This window comes from Neoarius graeffei, chromosome 10 (genome assembly GCF_027579695.1).
Source record: "Neoarius graeffei isolate fNeoGra1 chromosome 10, fNeoGra1.pri, whole genome shotgun sequence".
Classification (NCBI taxonomy): domain Eukaryota; kingdom Metazoa; phylum Chordata; class Actinopteri; order Siluriformes; family Ariidae; genus Neoarius; species Neoarius graeffei.
The window spans coordinates 76221217-76237443 of record NC_083578.1 but is presented as its reverse complement, the minus strand read 5'-3'; positions in this window follow the sequence as shown (position 1 = coordinate 76237443).

The window sequence follows — 16227 nt, the reverse complement described above, 5'->3', positions numbered from 1 at the left end:
GGACCGTGACGTGCTTCTAGTCAAGCTGGTCAAGATTTTCATGATAGTCATGATCCAGTAGTTGCTGTCTTTCTCTGGCCTGTAGAAGGTTCTTGAGGATCCCGAGGGAAACTATTTTTCTGAACGAGTTTATCAGGCCAGAACAGATTGTTCAAATTGGAAATTGAAAAGCATTAAAATGTTAGGGCGGGTTCAGTGGGGTGGGTGTGGGGAGGGTGGTATTTTTTAAAAGTATATCATATCATATATACAATATGGTGTTTTTTGTGATGAAATCTGTGAGTGAAGTGGTTGAAGCGGGCAGCTTTAGAGTTGCAGTCCTTCAGTCGGTCACTCTTTCCTCACAGAGACGAAAGCAGTGCCACCTCATTCACTCACTCACTCACTCACTTTCTTCCTTGTCATTTGTGTATACGCCACATCTCCTCACTTTCTTTCACTTTCCTCGCTCTCTTTCTCACTAATAGCGCTTTTGCACTGGACACTGTGGTACCATATACTCCAGTTACTAATCCGATTCCTGATCTACTGCTTGACTTCCTGTTTCCGTTTTCCATTAGATAGCTGTGAAACTACTGGTAGTGTTTAATTAGAACACTTGGAATATATGGGCTCCCGAGCTCGGGATCATCTTGAGATTGTGAGTTCGAATCCCGATGATGCCACAGCCATCCGTAGCCCGAGCTTAAGAGAGATAAATTGCCTGTGCTCTCAGGAAGGGAGACATACTCTCTGGCATACTCTCTCTCTCTGTCTCCTGTCAATTACAGTGGCGTCTGTGAGCTCATGCATACGGAAAAAGGCGGATAGCACTTTCCTCCGAGTGGAGTTGCATGAGTGACAGTTTGAAAAGATGTGGTTGGCTGTCATCATGTTCCTCAGAGGAAGCACGTGATGATCCTTGGCCTCCCTGCATGTGATAGGGGACCAGGCCTGTTTGGTGGAATAGGGAGAAAACTGGGGGGAAATCCAAAACAACAACAACAAAAAAACACTTAGCATATAATCACGATTAGATACTTCGATAAGCGTGTGGTGCTGTCACATCTACCACTAAACAAGAAATAGAGTACATTTGCTGGCCTGTAGTAATGGCACTGAGCGATCCCCATCAAAGTATCAAAGTAAAGGGTGCCAATATTTAATTTGAGTAAATATTCAAGACAATGCTCTTTTTTTTGTGGTTTTGCGACATTAAAATTCAACAAAAATAATGAAGAATTCTGTTTCTATGGAGTCGTCTAGACTAAGAGAGAGTTTTGACAGATCACAAAACAGACAACCTTTTGAACCAAAGAGTGTTAATCATCCTCAATTTGAAAATATTACAGCATTTTGAATTTTAATCTCAAATGGCTTCAGTCGGACACGTTGTGCACTGGGCGGCACGGTGGTGTAGTGGTTAGCGCTGTCGCCTCACAGCAAGAAGGTCCTGGGTTTGAGCCCCGGGGCCGGCAAGGGCCTTTCTGTGTGGAGTTTGCATGTTCTCCCCGTGTCCGCGTGGGTTTCCTCCGGGTGCTCCGGTTTCCCCCACAGTCCAAAGACATGCAGGTTAGGTTAACTGGTGACTCTAAATTGACCGTAGGTGTGAATGGTTGTCTGTGTCTATGTGTCGGCCCTGTGATGACCTGGCGACTTGTCCAGGGTGTACCCCGCCTTTCACCCGTAGTCAGCTGGGATAGGCTCCAGCTTGCCTGCGACCCTGTAGAAGGATAAAGCGGCTAGAGATAATGAGATGTGATGAGACGTTGTGCACTGCACACATACAGTGTAGCTATTTAGGGAATAGTAAAACACTCGGAGGGGCATGCTCACATAGGAAAATAATCAACAGCCCCATAACAACTTGCGTTATCGTGTTTTAATTCTCTCAAGCCCTCACTAGGCTCTCTTTTGCCTTTTCTGCTCTTAAAGTTAATAATACGAAAAAAACAAACAAACAAAAAATGGTGACATCATCCAAAGCCTGTCTTCTTACTAACGGTTACAAATCGCTGACACTGGAGACTCCTTCTATAAATGTTCACTCGTAAATGTCTCCTTACAGGAAGCTTCACCATAGCAAGGATTGTATGTTTTTTCTTTTGTTCAAGAACAACCCTCTCAAAAAAAAAAGCTGTTTATTATTAGTCTTAGATTATATAGAGCTTCTGCATTACAGACCCATGTGAATGAGTTGTTACTATAGAAACAGTTATGGATTAAAACAAGCAAATTAAAAGTTGCTGTTATAGAAAATTAATCAACACCTTCTGGTCAATCTGAATCGAAAATTCACTTGAGAGAATTTGAAATTAGTGATGTCTTACCGTACCCCACTGACTGATAAAAAAGTGCTATCATTCTTTGTAGTTTCCTGCCTCTTACTTTTCCTCACTTTAAATCTGTTTCTTTGGCATCTCTTTCTTTTCCTCCATCCATCTTTCCTTCTTTCACTGTGTCCTTTTCTAATTCCCTTCTTTTCCTATCCTTCCCTCCCTCTTCTCTCTCTCTCTGTGTGGGCTCAGTGGCCGTGGCCATAGCCGTGTGTCGTGTAGCTGTAGTGGTGCGTTCACTCGATGTTGATGATGTTCTCCAGCTGGTGCTGTGTTTCTGCGCATGCATGCTTGCCCCGTCTCTTTGTCTGTGCCAGTCTTAGGGGTCCAGCAAGTTCTTGCCTTCACTTCCTGATGGGCGAACTTGCTTCTTCAGTTGTGTTCGTGCCTGTGGTTTACTTTATTTATTTATTCATTTTCTATTGAATTAAAAGGTTTTATTTTCGCCACCCGTGCATGGCCACTTGCTTCATGCTCCCTTAGTTCTCTCCCTCTCTCTCTCTTTTTTTTACTTTTTCTTTTTTATGAAACTCAAGATGCTTCTTTTTGAGCAACATCGTTTTGCAGTAATTTGAGTTGATGTTAAAAACAAATAGTTACCTCATTTTTGATGGATTTTGGGCTGCTCTTTGAATCAGCTCTGAATGACTAACATTGTGGTTTATCTCCATTTATAAAGAAAGAGTATTGACATGTTGAGCTGTGTGTTTGAGTGTGTGCGTGCGTGTGTGTGTGTGTGTGTGTGTGTGTATGCGTGTGTGTGCGCATTCTCTGTATTGTGCTTTGGATTTTCTGATTCTCTTCCGCTCAAGACTTTCTCATAAACACCAAACTGCCAAGATATCAGAGCCTTGTAACGTCAGTGTTGATCCCAGCTGCTCCCTGTTTATTAGTAATAATAGAGCTTAATTCTACTTCAATTTTCAAAACAAAACCATTGTAAAATGCATCAACTTTTTATGTGCAAATGAATCAAATTAAAGGCCATTGTGAAATATGCTGCTGTGTGTCAACATTGAGTGTTGTATAAATCTTCAATTATTAATAATAAATTATTCTGTTTAATACATATTTAAAACTGTTCTATCAAAAATCTAATCTATCTATCTATCTATCTATCTATCTATCTATCTATCTATCTATCTATCTATCTATCTATCTATCTATCTATCTATCTATCAAGTAATCGATTTTTTTTTTGCCAGTAGATGGCAACACAGGGCAGTTGAAGATACAAATGGCGGTCTGTATACATCCATTCTCAAGCTGCATGAAATATTTCACATAGTCTGTAAGTCATAAATACACAGATTTGACTTATGGTGAAAACAAGTACAATTCTAGTGGCTAAAGTAATTACCATCTATAGAAGTCCTTTAAAAACGTCTTGTGTATTGTCTCATAATTATGGGATACTTTTGAGATACCAAGTCATACTTTTGGAATACTAAGACATAATTTTTGAGAGACTAAATTATAATTATGAGACACTAAGTCATAATTATTAGATACTAAGTCATACTTTTGCAATACTAAGTCATACATTTTTAGATAATAAGCTATAATTGAGACACTAAGTCATACTTTTGCAATACTGTCATAAATTTTGAGATACTAAGTCATAATTTATGAGATACTGTCATACTTTTGCAATACTGTCATAAATTTTGAGATACTAAGTCATAATTATTAGATACTAAGTCATACTTTTGCAATACTAAGTCATAAATTTTTAGATAATAAGCTATAATTATGAGACACTAAGTCATACTTTTGCAATACTGTCATAAATTTTGAGATACTAAGCCATAATTTATGAGATACTGTCATACTTTTGCAATACTGTCATAAATTTTGAGATACTAAGTCATAATTTATGAGATACTAAGTCATACTTTTGCAATACTAAGTCATAAATTTTGAGATAATAAGCTATAATTATGAGACACTAAGTCATACTTTTGCAATACTGTCATAAATTTTGAGATACTAAGTCATAATTTATGAGATACTAAGTCATACTTTTGCAATACTAAGCTATAGTTAGTTATGAGATACTAAGTTATAATTATGAGATATTGAGCTATAAGATACTAAGCTATAATTATGAGATACTAAGTCATACTTTTGCAATACTAAGTCATGAATTTTGAGATACTAATTTATAATTATGAGATACTAAGTCATAATTATTAGATGCAAAGTCATAATTATTAGCTATCAAGTTATAATTATGAGACACTAATTTATAATTATGAGATACTAAGTCATACTTTTGCAATACTAAATCATAAATTTTGAGATACTAAGCTATAATTATGATAGTAAGTCATAAATTATGAGATACTAAGTCATAATTATGAGATACCAAGTCATACTTTTGCAATACAAAGTCATAAATTTTGAGATACTAAGCTATAGTTATGAGATACTAAGCTATAATTATGAGATACTAAGTCATACTTTTGTAATACTAAGTCATAAATTTTGAGATACTAAGTTATAATTATGAGATACTAAGCCATAATTATGAGATACCTAGTCATACTTTTGGAATATTATGTCATAATTTTGGAGATGTCCAGTCATAATTTTGTAATACTACATAATGAGATTTTTTTTTTTTTAAATCATAACTTCTAGATACCAAGTCATAATTTCAATATACTATGTCATAATAATGAGATACCAAGCCTTATCTATGAGAGACTCTGCCATAATTATGGGATACAAAAAGTCATAATTCTGAGATACTATCTCATTTCAAGACACTACATCATAATACACCATAATTATGGTACCATATCATTTTGAGATACTATGTCATAGGGTCAAGATAGTTAGTCATAACAATAAGATAACAAATCATAAATATGAGATACTATCTTATGTTAGAACCATACACCATGGGCGGCACGGTGGTGTAGTGGTTAGCACGGTTGCCTCACAGCAAGAAGGTTCTGGGTTCGAACCCAGCGGCCGGCCGGGGCCTTCCTGTGTGGAGTTTGCATGTTCTCCCCGTGTCTGTGTGGGTTTCCTCCGAGTGCTCTGATTTCCCCCGCAGTCCAAAGACATGCAGGTTAGGTTAATATGGGATGGCTTTGGGCTGAGGTGCCCTTGAGCGAGGCACCTAACTCCCAACTGCTCCCCGGGCGCTGTTAACATGGCTGCCCACTGCTCTGGGTATGTGTGTGTGCTCACTGTGCATGTGTGTGTTCATTGCTTCAGATGGGTTAAATGCAGAGAGGAAATTTCACAAGTGTCTGATGAATAGAGTTGTGCTTTCTTTCTTTCTGCTTTACCAACAGTCAAAATTCTGACTTGTCTTATAATTATGACAGTCTTTCAAAACTGACTTCTCATTTATGGTTTGTATCTATTATGTTTTGTTGTAACTTATTTATACTTTATTTCATAATTATATCTTATGCATTTGAGAGTTACGAGTATCTCAAAATTATTATTATTATTATTATTATTATTATTATCATTATTGTTGTTGTTGTTGTTGCTGTTGTTGTTAATGCCTGTGAGGTGTTTTGAAGTGGTGGAAATGGGCTTCCATAGAAAAATCAACAGCAATCAGTTGAGATTATAACGTGTGTTTGAAGATCAAAGCCTTGAAATTCAATACAACTTCATTTATAACTCTGTGCAGCGTTAAAAGCTCATAATAAACAGAGCCCACTGTGGGACATCTGACAGATGCAGGCACTGAATTTAATATTTTAATACACACATTAAACAATGCATTTTTATTCATTTTTAGCTGCCCCCCCCCAAGTCTATTAAAACTCGGTGCAACTTAATCACATTTAAATAACCATACAAGTTTGAAACTTATAAATGTTTCAAATAAAAAATAAATTCAAATAATAAATAAATTCAAGAAGTGATGTAAGAGGATCCTAACAGAGGTGTGTTCAAGAGGTGCATCAACTCGCGTGGGAGTGAGCTGGGAGGGATTGGTCAAATGTTTTTTGAGAGAGCATGCGGGATTGGTCAAAAGTTATTGCAGAGTCAAGTATTTATGGGGTGAGTGGGATTGGTCAAACTTTTTTGAAGGAGTGGGCAGATTTGGTCAAATGTTTTGCTCTTTACAGAGTAGGTGGAATTGGTCAAACTTTTTGTGGGAGCAGATGGGATTGGTCAAACCTTTTGAGGTAGTTGGTGGGATTGGTCAAATGTTTTTGTGGAAGTTTCTGTGTTGTTCAAACTTTTTTGTGGTACTTGCCTGGATTGGTCAGACCTCTTGTGGAAGTGGGCAGAATTGGTCAAAACTTTAACAGGAGCAGATGGGATTAGCCAATCCTTTTGCAGTAGTGCATGGGATTGATCAAAATTATTGTGGGAGAGGATGAATTCAAACCATTCTGTGGTAGTTGTTGGGATTAGTCAGTGGTTTTGCATGAGCAGATGAGATTAGTCAATTTTTGCTGAAGCAGACAAGATTGATCAGATTTATGGGGGATGAGAAAATGATTGGTCAAACATCTTGTAGGAGTGGCTGGGACTGATCCAGTTTTTTTGGTGGGAGTAGGCAAAATTAGAGCAATTGCAGGCTGGATTGATCAAATTCTTTTGCTGGAGCAGTTGGGATTGATCAAAAGTTTTGCAAGAGTGGGCAAGAATGGAATTTTCAATATTGTTCCTTAGAAAACCTCTAGTTTGCTCTCAAAGACACTTCTGATCATTCAAGCCAAATGTTTCTGTCTATCAACTATCAAATGGTGTTTTGTCCTTCAAACATACGTTCATTTTTGAAAAGAAAGATTGATTTGATACTCTGATGCACTGGTTGGTAAATGATGCCTGTTTATTCTTAAGATTCCATTTTCATCTTAAATACAACTGAAAAACTATTTATAATATTTCAATGTAATTTACTAACACACACACGCACACCTTGACCTGCTATGTGTGACAGACGCATAGCCTCACAGACAAATGTTTTCCTCCTGCAGGGCCCTACAATTGAAGGGGGGTTTAGAGGGATGTAATTAGTTCAGCAGGTGAAGACTGGGAAGGGCAGATAAAGAGGAAAACTTCTTACATCACTTCCTGTATTTGTCTTGGGCTTTATTTTCTAACTGTGGAATGCAATGCCTCTCAGAAGCTGAGGAATTCAAAACAAGTCCATCAAGTTTGAATAGCTTTGTTTCTTTTTATACTTTTTTTTAAAGATATGTTTTGCAACCCCACCCAAATATCACAAGACTTTTGTATCCCTCCCTAACCCCCCCACGTTCTCCCAAGATTCATTTCCTGCCTAATTGTGGGAGTTTATGTTCATCAGACCAGAGAACACTGTACACAGAACTGTTTTTAGTGCTATGGGTATATAAGACATAAGTTAATTCATTTAAAATGCTCTTAATGGAATGTTGAGGGACACTATGTGGATAAAAATAGATAGGGATTAGTGTACTGAGATATGATGATGCGTAACTCATTATAGCTACAAATCATTTGTGATGTACAGTCATTTATAGACCTCTGATGAAAACCATTTGCTTAAACATGACACCATAACAGGGATATCTATGTATATAATGTTTAAATTGCCATTTGTACTTTACTGATTAATAGTGTCTTGCAAATATATGAGCTATTCCTAACTTTATGTCATAGACTGTGATTTTGTCCCCATATCTCGGTATTAAACAACACCATTACCATCAAATGCAGACAATGTTCAAAAATAGTAAAGAAAAAGCACAACTTTTTTTTTTTTTTTTTTAATAATGGTGGCAGCTAATGGTGGCTGGATCATGCATGTCCGAGCTGAAATCATGTGCTTGCCAGACTCACTCATTACAGCTCGCCCTGAAGAGGTCAGGAAGTGTTTCTGCAAGATAATAATCTGCTGTTACATTTAGAAGAAAAAAAAATCAACCCAAATCATTACCGTTTAAATCATGCAAAAGGCACAAGAGGCATGTTGGTGGAAGTTGATTTTACGTAAGTTGCTAAACTGGTCATATCTTCTAGCATTTTTGTTCAAGCAAAAAAGAAAGAAAGAAGAAGAAAAAGAAAAGGTTCAGCATATAGTGTGGACTATGTCTGCCCTGAAGCAACCTCAACGTAATGACTTTTTGTAAGGATGGGTCAGGGACGGGTTGTCCAGATGTCTGCCACTGATGAATGCATTTAGTCAGGTAATAATTTGCCATAAACAGATGAATTAATCTCAGTGCCTATGAGAAGGGGAGTCACTTTCCTGGAACCATGATACTGTGGAAGTATGACACTTCTCAACTGAGCAAAGCTCCTCCCACAATCTCTACAAGCCACAATGAAACGCACTGGTTTAATCTCTTTGTTGTAGAGTTCATTTTGTCTTTCTGAAAGAGCTCACTGCCGCATCACAGGCTGCATGTTTTCATCGAACCCTTTCCCAATGAACATAAAGAAATTTGCTCTCAAGCAAAAGTGAGAACAAAAGCAGCGTGCTTGCTGGACTTTGCAAGAAACTGTGATTTTCTCAGGCCTCTGTGGGTTTGGCACTGCTTGGCCTTTCTAAAATCTGTCAGTCAGAGCTGACGCAGATCCGCTTCCTGACTCGGTAAGATTTGTATTGTTCGGACCGTACACGCTCCTGTATCTCCATCCACCAGCCACTTCCTGCTTCCTCTTGCACAGGAAATGCCGTGCTGCTTTCCTTCACTCCTTGTGCAGCACTCTGGACATAAATTTAACTTTCCTGCTCTGTTATTCCAAAAAGCCACATTTCTTCCACATTAGACGATGGCTGGTTAAGTGTAGTTTGTGATGGAAACAAGCACATAAGATTAGCACTTGGGCCACCATATTGTCATGAGCATCATTCGCTCTGACAGCTTTATGATGCGTGGAGATTTTATTTTTTGTTTTAATTCTCTGCCACAAATGTTATGTTTGACAAAAAAAAAAGTGCAGGGTCAGTAGTGTCTGTTTCTCTTTACTTATACAATATACCTGGGACTGTGCCCTTTATTAAAAATAATAAATAAATAACAGGCTTGATATGCTTCACTTACATGTTTCCTGCCTAATCATATCCGTCATCAGAAAATTCCTATATAAAAATAGTAAAAATCTTGTTGACGAGTTAGTCCCTTACCTTCATTGTTGTCATAGCAACAACTAGCAATGATAACAGATATGCCATTAATGTGAGGTTCGTTGCTGTTAGTGTATCTGATGGTATTCAAGTGAGCCAACCTTCTCTTGTTTTGTCCAGTGTACTGTCTGTCCACTTATCTGCCAACTCCTTACATACACCTACCTTTCATTCATTCATTCATTCATTCATTCATTCATTCTTCAGTTACCACTTTATCAGTGTCCCAACGGATATTGAGCCTATCCCAGGAACACTGGGTGTGAACAGACATTCGCGCCATGAAGTATTTTATCACAGTCAACCCAAGTACCAGCATGTTTTATGAGCTTGGAAGAACCAGGAGAACCTGGAGGAAACCCACACGGGGAGAACATGCATGGAAACTGGACACTGACAGTAACTCAAGTTCAGGATCCAGCAAGGGACTCTGGAGCCACCTACACCTACATTGTACACCCTGAAAGGCTAAATCTAGGATCCTTAAAAGTTCTTCAGATGTCCTCTATGAGAACAGAGGCTGTATATGAAACCTGAATCAGAAATAATTCCAAGCTAAAACCCTTAACTATCCAAACAAACCTTGAAAGAAACGTTGAACAGTTCTGTTTTCTTACAGCGTATCCATACTCATTTATCATTTTGCACTTTGTGGGTCAGTTACTCAGTGTAGCCCATCTGTTTTTATGCACAATGCACCATCCCTCCCCAGCCGCTCTACCTCTTCCATCAGTGGAAAGGAACCACTACAGGACCACAACTGACCAGATGGTATTTGGGTGGTGGACAATTCTCAGATCAACAGTGATAGTGAAATGGGAGTGACATAGTAGTGTGTGTGTGGTGCTGTGTTGAGCATAAGCTCGCCAACCAAATTTCTCCTGCTAACAGCATTCGTGTGGTCAGAAACCAACACTACTTAAGGGTAAGTGATAAGTAAGTATTAAAAAGAGCTACAGTTTCTAAATGTACACCCATAAAGTGGATTAACAAGGTCAATTAAAAAAAAAATCCCCAGTATTGCTCTTGTATCCGTTACATTCATATCACTGCCATATATACACTACCAATTCAGTGTCAATGATGATGAGAATGATCCATCCCCAAAATAATATTTAGTCATTGATGGGCTGATCAGTTAACAAATCAACGACAGTTATTAACTGTACACCAGAAAAGTGCTCCTGTATGGATGGTGCACCTGAAAAATGATACATCTATGCACATTCATTGCACATGGGAAACGGTGATATGTTCAGATCATAATTTTAGAATTTTAAAGTTCAATTGGAAGATGAGACGAGTCCCCGTCTCTTGAAATCTTCATCACTGTGGACGGGTTTTAGTATTGTAGATAAATTCATCATGAAATGTACCTGCTCTTATATCAGAGTGCTGTTGAATTCTCAGATCTGACGAATCAGAAGGTGTTGATTAATTATCTATAACAGAAGCTCGGACATTAGTTCCAGCTCTAATTCAAATCACAGGTTTATATTAATGCATTCCTTCTAATATATTATCATTTCTATTTGTATCCACGACTTTCCTGCGAGAGACAATGGGGGTCGCCATGACACCCGCCTCTCCCGGATGCCGGTCTTTGGTTTCCGGTTTATCCAAGCAGCTAAGGCTGAGGGAGCCGAATGTAGCTGAGCGGAGCTAGCTACGACAACCATGTTTTAGTCAGAGGATAGCGTCTTTTTAAATTATGTCTTTTTCTGGTTCAGTGTGTGCCATCGGGTGCACAAACAACTTGCCAAAGCTTAAAGATTTTATGAATGGAATCTGTTTTGAGCACAAACAGACTCGCAAGACGTGTTGTCCAGCACCATTTGCGCTGCTCATCTGTACATGTGATTCGTGTCTTTCCACTAACCACTGCATTTTGGACCTGAATCAATAACATTAATTCTATGTAATTGTTGTTTAGATATTGTGGATTATTCACACATTACACTACATTACAGTCATTTAGCTGACATTTTTATTCAAAGCGACTAACAATAAGTGCATGTAGCCAAGAGAATCCAAGAGTGACCCGTGCTGAAGTACTAGTGTAAACAAACAGCCTACAAATACCATCCAATATCTGGAATGATCAGGGGAGTTAAGAAGTTGAAGAAGCTTGGACAAGTATGGTACATAGACAGGGAATCATTTAAGTATGGTATATTTATTGTTCCATGTCCCAATCACTAGACTGCGCTGCTGAGGATCAGCACACCCAGGCTCTTGCTTTTGCCTGCCACCCGGCTCACATCGCACCCGACCCCAGTGCCTGTCCTTGCAGGTGGTGGGCCCACATGGTGGCGACTCCATGTAATTTCTTCTGGCTGTGCCCAGCCATGGGCCAAGGCCCAGCCACCAGACACTCACCAGCGAGCTCCCCTCCCAGGTCTGGCTCCAGGAGGAGACCCCAGTTTCCCACTCCCAGGCGAGGTGCTGCATGTCGAAAGGAGTCAGCTGAGGTGGTTCGGCCATCTGATTAGGATGCCTCCTGGGCGCCTTCCTTGGAGGTTTTCCGGGCACATCCAACTCGGAGGAGACCTCGGGGTAGACCCAGAACACGCTGGAGAGATTATATATCTCATCTGGCCTGGGAGCACCTTGGGATCCCCCAGGAGGAACTGGAAAGCGTTGCTGGGGAGAGAGATGCCTGGAATGCCCTGCTTAGCCTGCTACCACCACGATCCGACTTTGGATAAGCAGAAGAAAATGGATGGCTGGATGGATGTTTATTGTTTCCAAAGTTTGACAGCATCTGCATTAAAATGGTTAGCCTATGTTTCTCTCCTAGCTTTTGCTTCTTGAGCCTATACAAGAGACATTACGGTACAGTAGGCTGGTAGACTTCTATTAGACTAGATCTAGGTCCTTATATTTAGTATGCTTATAGTTATGGTTATGATATTTGGCAGATGTTTTTGTCCAAAGTGACTTACAATATATAAACACTACATTCTTAGTAAACCAGTCTAATACAATCGCTCTACTCTGACATAGCCGACCTTCTAGATGATAGCTGCTGCATGACTGTAGAGGTCTGCGTGGGTCGGATTTTTCAGTCCCGCTCCTGCCCGCGCCCGCATTGTGCAGTCACGCTCCCGCCCACGCCCACAAAGAATTATGATTTTCAGTCCCGCTCCCGCCGGCGCCCACAAAAAAATTATGATTTTCAGTCCCGCTCCCGCCCGCGCCTGCCATATTTTGTCCCGCTCCCGCCCGCAAATCCCGCATGATGCAGACATTCGCGTTATTTCTCAGGAAAGTTCTTGTCTTGACACAGCGTGATGGTGCCCCGCCCCCTACTTTGAGTGGATTTGAGCATAAATATCTACAGCTCACGTTCACGTTTGTTATTATTTACCTTGTTTCTGAATTCAGCATGTAGTGTCTCTAATAATAATAATAATTAGTGCTGTCAAGCGATTAAAATATTTAATCGCGAATCGCACATTTTTATCACATGAGAAACCATTGTAATTCTCTGATCAGCATAAAAAAGTGAATGGGCTTGCTTTGTACCAATGGTGTTTTTTTTTTTATTGCAAAGCAGAGCTAGCAAGAGGAGTGAACTTCACTCTTCTTCCACTTCACTCAGTGAAGTGATTTACTGCTTGAGTTAGTCTACAGCTCTAATCAGAGAGACAGGTTACACAGTGACGGTAGGCTTGACATGCTTGATTATAATATAAAGTACACTATTATATTAACTTTAGTTGTTCGTTGATAAATATTGCATTGAATCTGATCTTTACTGTTTCATCTCACTTAACACATTTCGTACTTTTACACTTTTCTGCCTGTTGATGCGTCGTGCTGTCCAATCAGAGGCGGCCACATTTGCATATTACAGGAAGGATTTCTGGGATAGCATTGAGTTTACAGACGCTGTCTTCTTAAAACTGAATAAATATTTAAAAAGAGCCAAATGAGCCAGTCTTCTGAACGGCTCTTTTCAAAGAACGGATCACAAAGATGTGGATCCCATCAAAGAGCCATAAATCCCATCTCTACTAGTTTCAAAAGCTTATGAAAAACCTACATCATGTCACAAAGCGTTAATCTCGCAATAAAAAAAATTATCGCAGTTAAAATTGAGTCAAGTTAACACGATAATAACGCGACATTTTTTACAGCACTAATAATAATAATAATAATAATAATAATAATAATAATAATAAAAGACAGGCGAGCACGTAATTCCAAGTGGAAATTTGGTATATTTATTGTTCAGCCATACAAAACATTAGGCTAACCCAGTTTACATTTGTTAAGCATTTCTAACTAGAATATCCTATAGAATACCCTATAAGCATAGCATATATAAATGTTATAACAAAACACAGTCCTGGCCTACAACAACAAAAAATTGACAGTATAGGCTACTGTAGACATTATAGGGCTATGGTTGCACATTTCTAAAACTATTTGGGCTTGAGCCTCCGTGCAAGTGTTAAACTCAATATAACATAGCTGACCTTGTTTGAATATGAATAAGAAAAACGAGAAAATCAAACGCAGGTAAACGAAACAACTAAGCCTATTGCTTAGGATATCGGGTTCTTTGAACAGCTATGGAGAAACAGCGAATTGTTCACTGTTGAGGGCTTCAACATACTGCGCCTTTCCTCCAGTATGCGACCACATATGCTGAACGCGCGCTCGGATGGTGCGCTGGAACCTGGAATGGCCAGTACATGCCGTGCCAGTTTGGCAAGTGTGGGAAAGTCATAGCAGTGATTTTTCCACCACAGCAGGATATCTTTAGATTGGTGTGATTCGGATCCAATGAGTTTCACTTTCAGATAATCATCAATCTCGGAGTTTACAGACTTCGATTCAGCACCCGTAGCACCGACATCCTCCCATTCCTCAAACTCACGAAAAGTGACCTTTTTAGGTGGAGGTGGCTCCGTGCTTTCATCAGTTTGGACATCAAACCCCAACTCCTCGGTCATCTCTTTCACAGCTTCTGTCACGTATTGTCTTTCATTTGCATTGATCATCCTAAGATGACGCAGCTTTGGAATAAGGAAAGTTGCTACTTTATACAGCATGTCAATTCCATTTGGGACAAGGTGACTTGGTGACAGCAGTGCGTCTAGGCATTGCGCACACGCAGATGCGATGACACTGACTAGGGGGTCAGCCTTGGCCACTTCACAATGCTCCCTTAACTTCACGGACCATGGCAGAACAAGCGCAGCACTTAATGCCATATTGTCAGACTCCAGGTCATTTGTTGCGTCTTGGAAGGGTTTGAGAAACGCCAACAGGGATGCAAGGATCTGTTTATCGATGCAGCTTATTTTGTCATATTGTTTTTTTTCAAGTAGAACTGTTGTCACCTCGTCATACTGCTGTGAGATAGAATCCAGCATGTCTACAGTCGAATTCCATCTCGTCTCCACTGACTGTTTGAGAGACTTCATCAGCTTGACTTGCAGGCCGGAATGTTTAAAATAGCTGACCAGCTTCTTCGCGTCGCTAATCAGCTGGCCTGCTTCAGGGACTTCGCTCATCACAGTAGGAGACAGGGCATGCGAGAGAACTGAATTCAGTACATGGGCACTGCAGTTTAGCCTTGTGAATCCTCGTAAGGAGGCTATCATATTCGCTCCTCTATCTGTCACAAACACAATCTTTTTCCCCAAGACTGAACAATCGATTCCGAAGGCTCTTAAATTCTGAAATAATAAAGCACGAATATTGTCTCCAGTCTTTGAGGTTCCTTCATCAAATGGGGCAGAAAATAGCACTCTAGACTGTAAGTTGTAGTCTGAATTGATGTAATGCAGGGTGGCTGAGAGGAAAGAGGTTTTGTGATATGTTTCAGTCCACCTTTTCAGTGCCGTTGTCACAGCACACCCGTATTTCCCAATCGTCTCGTTTATGTCATCAACAAAAGCTCTTCTAAATTTGAGTGCCCTATCATCTACATGATGTGACACAGTTGTTGGATGGGGCAGAAGATCTCGCACATCGAATTTGCCTATTGTGGCTGCCGTGTCAACTAAGTGTTGGGCAAACTGAGCTAATCCCTGACCAGCGATGCTGTCATACGGGCGGAGGTCCACAGCAACAAAATCAACACATTTCTCCACGGTCTTTGCCTTCAACGCATCTGTCACTTTTGCGTTGTTCCCTCTGAACTCCAACAATTGTTGTCCTTTTAACACAGTACATACATGGCGATTCAGGCCTGATGTACCTGATTTATGGCCGTTGTATGTCAGAACCTTTTGGCACTTATCACAGCAAGCAAAGGGCAGCTGATTTCCATCCGCGTCGTACACGAGTGAGAACGACTTCCAAATGTCCGATTTCAGGACTCTTGACTTTTTAACGGTAAATGTACCTCTTTTTAAACCAGCACTTACTTTTGAAGCACTGTGAGATTCAGTAAAGGAGCTCTGCTCTTCTGCCATGATCGGAGATCTCAAACACGGAAGAGGAAAAGAATCGAGAAACGAACGAGAGATATTTATCCTCTCCTGAATCTGAATCAGAATCATAATTCTGATGACCAGCTCATCTAAGGTGTCATTGAGGCATCATGTTAGTGTGGGTCACTGGAGGCTGGGTGTGAACGGCGAGTCATTAGAGTGATCAAAGGATTTCCCGTTAGGGTGATCAGTGGCAAATTTAAGATGCCATTCCTCACTCAATCTGGCAATCTGACTCTCTCTGCAAATTTAGGCATCTTAAAATGTTTTTATTAATGCCAAATAAAATATCCAGCACAAATTATATATGATGGGCGGCACGGTGGTGTAGTGGTTAGCGCTGTCGCCTCACAGCAAG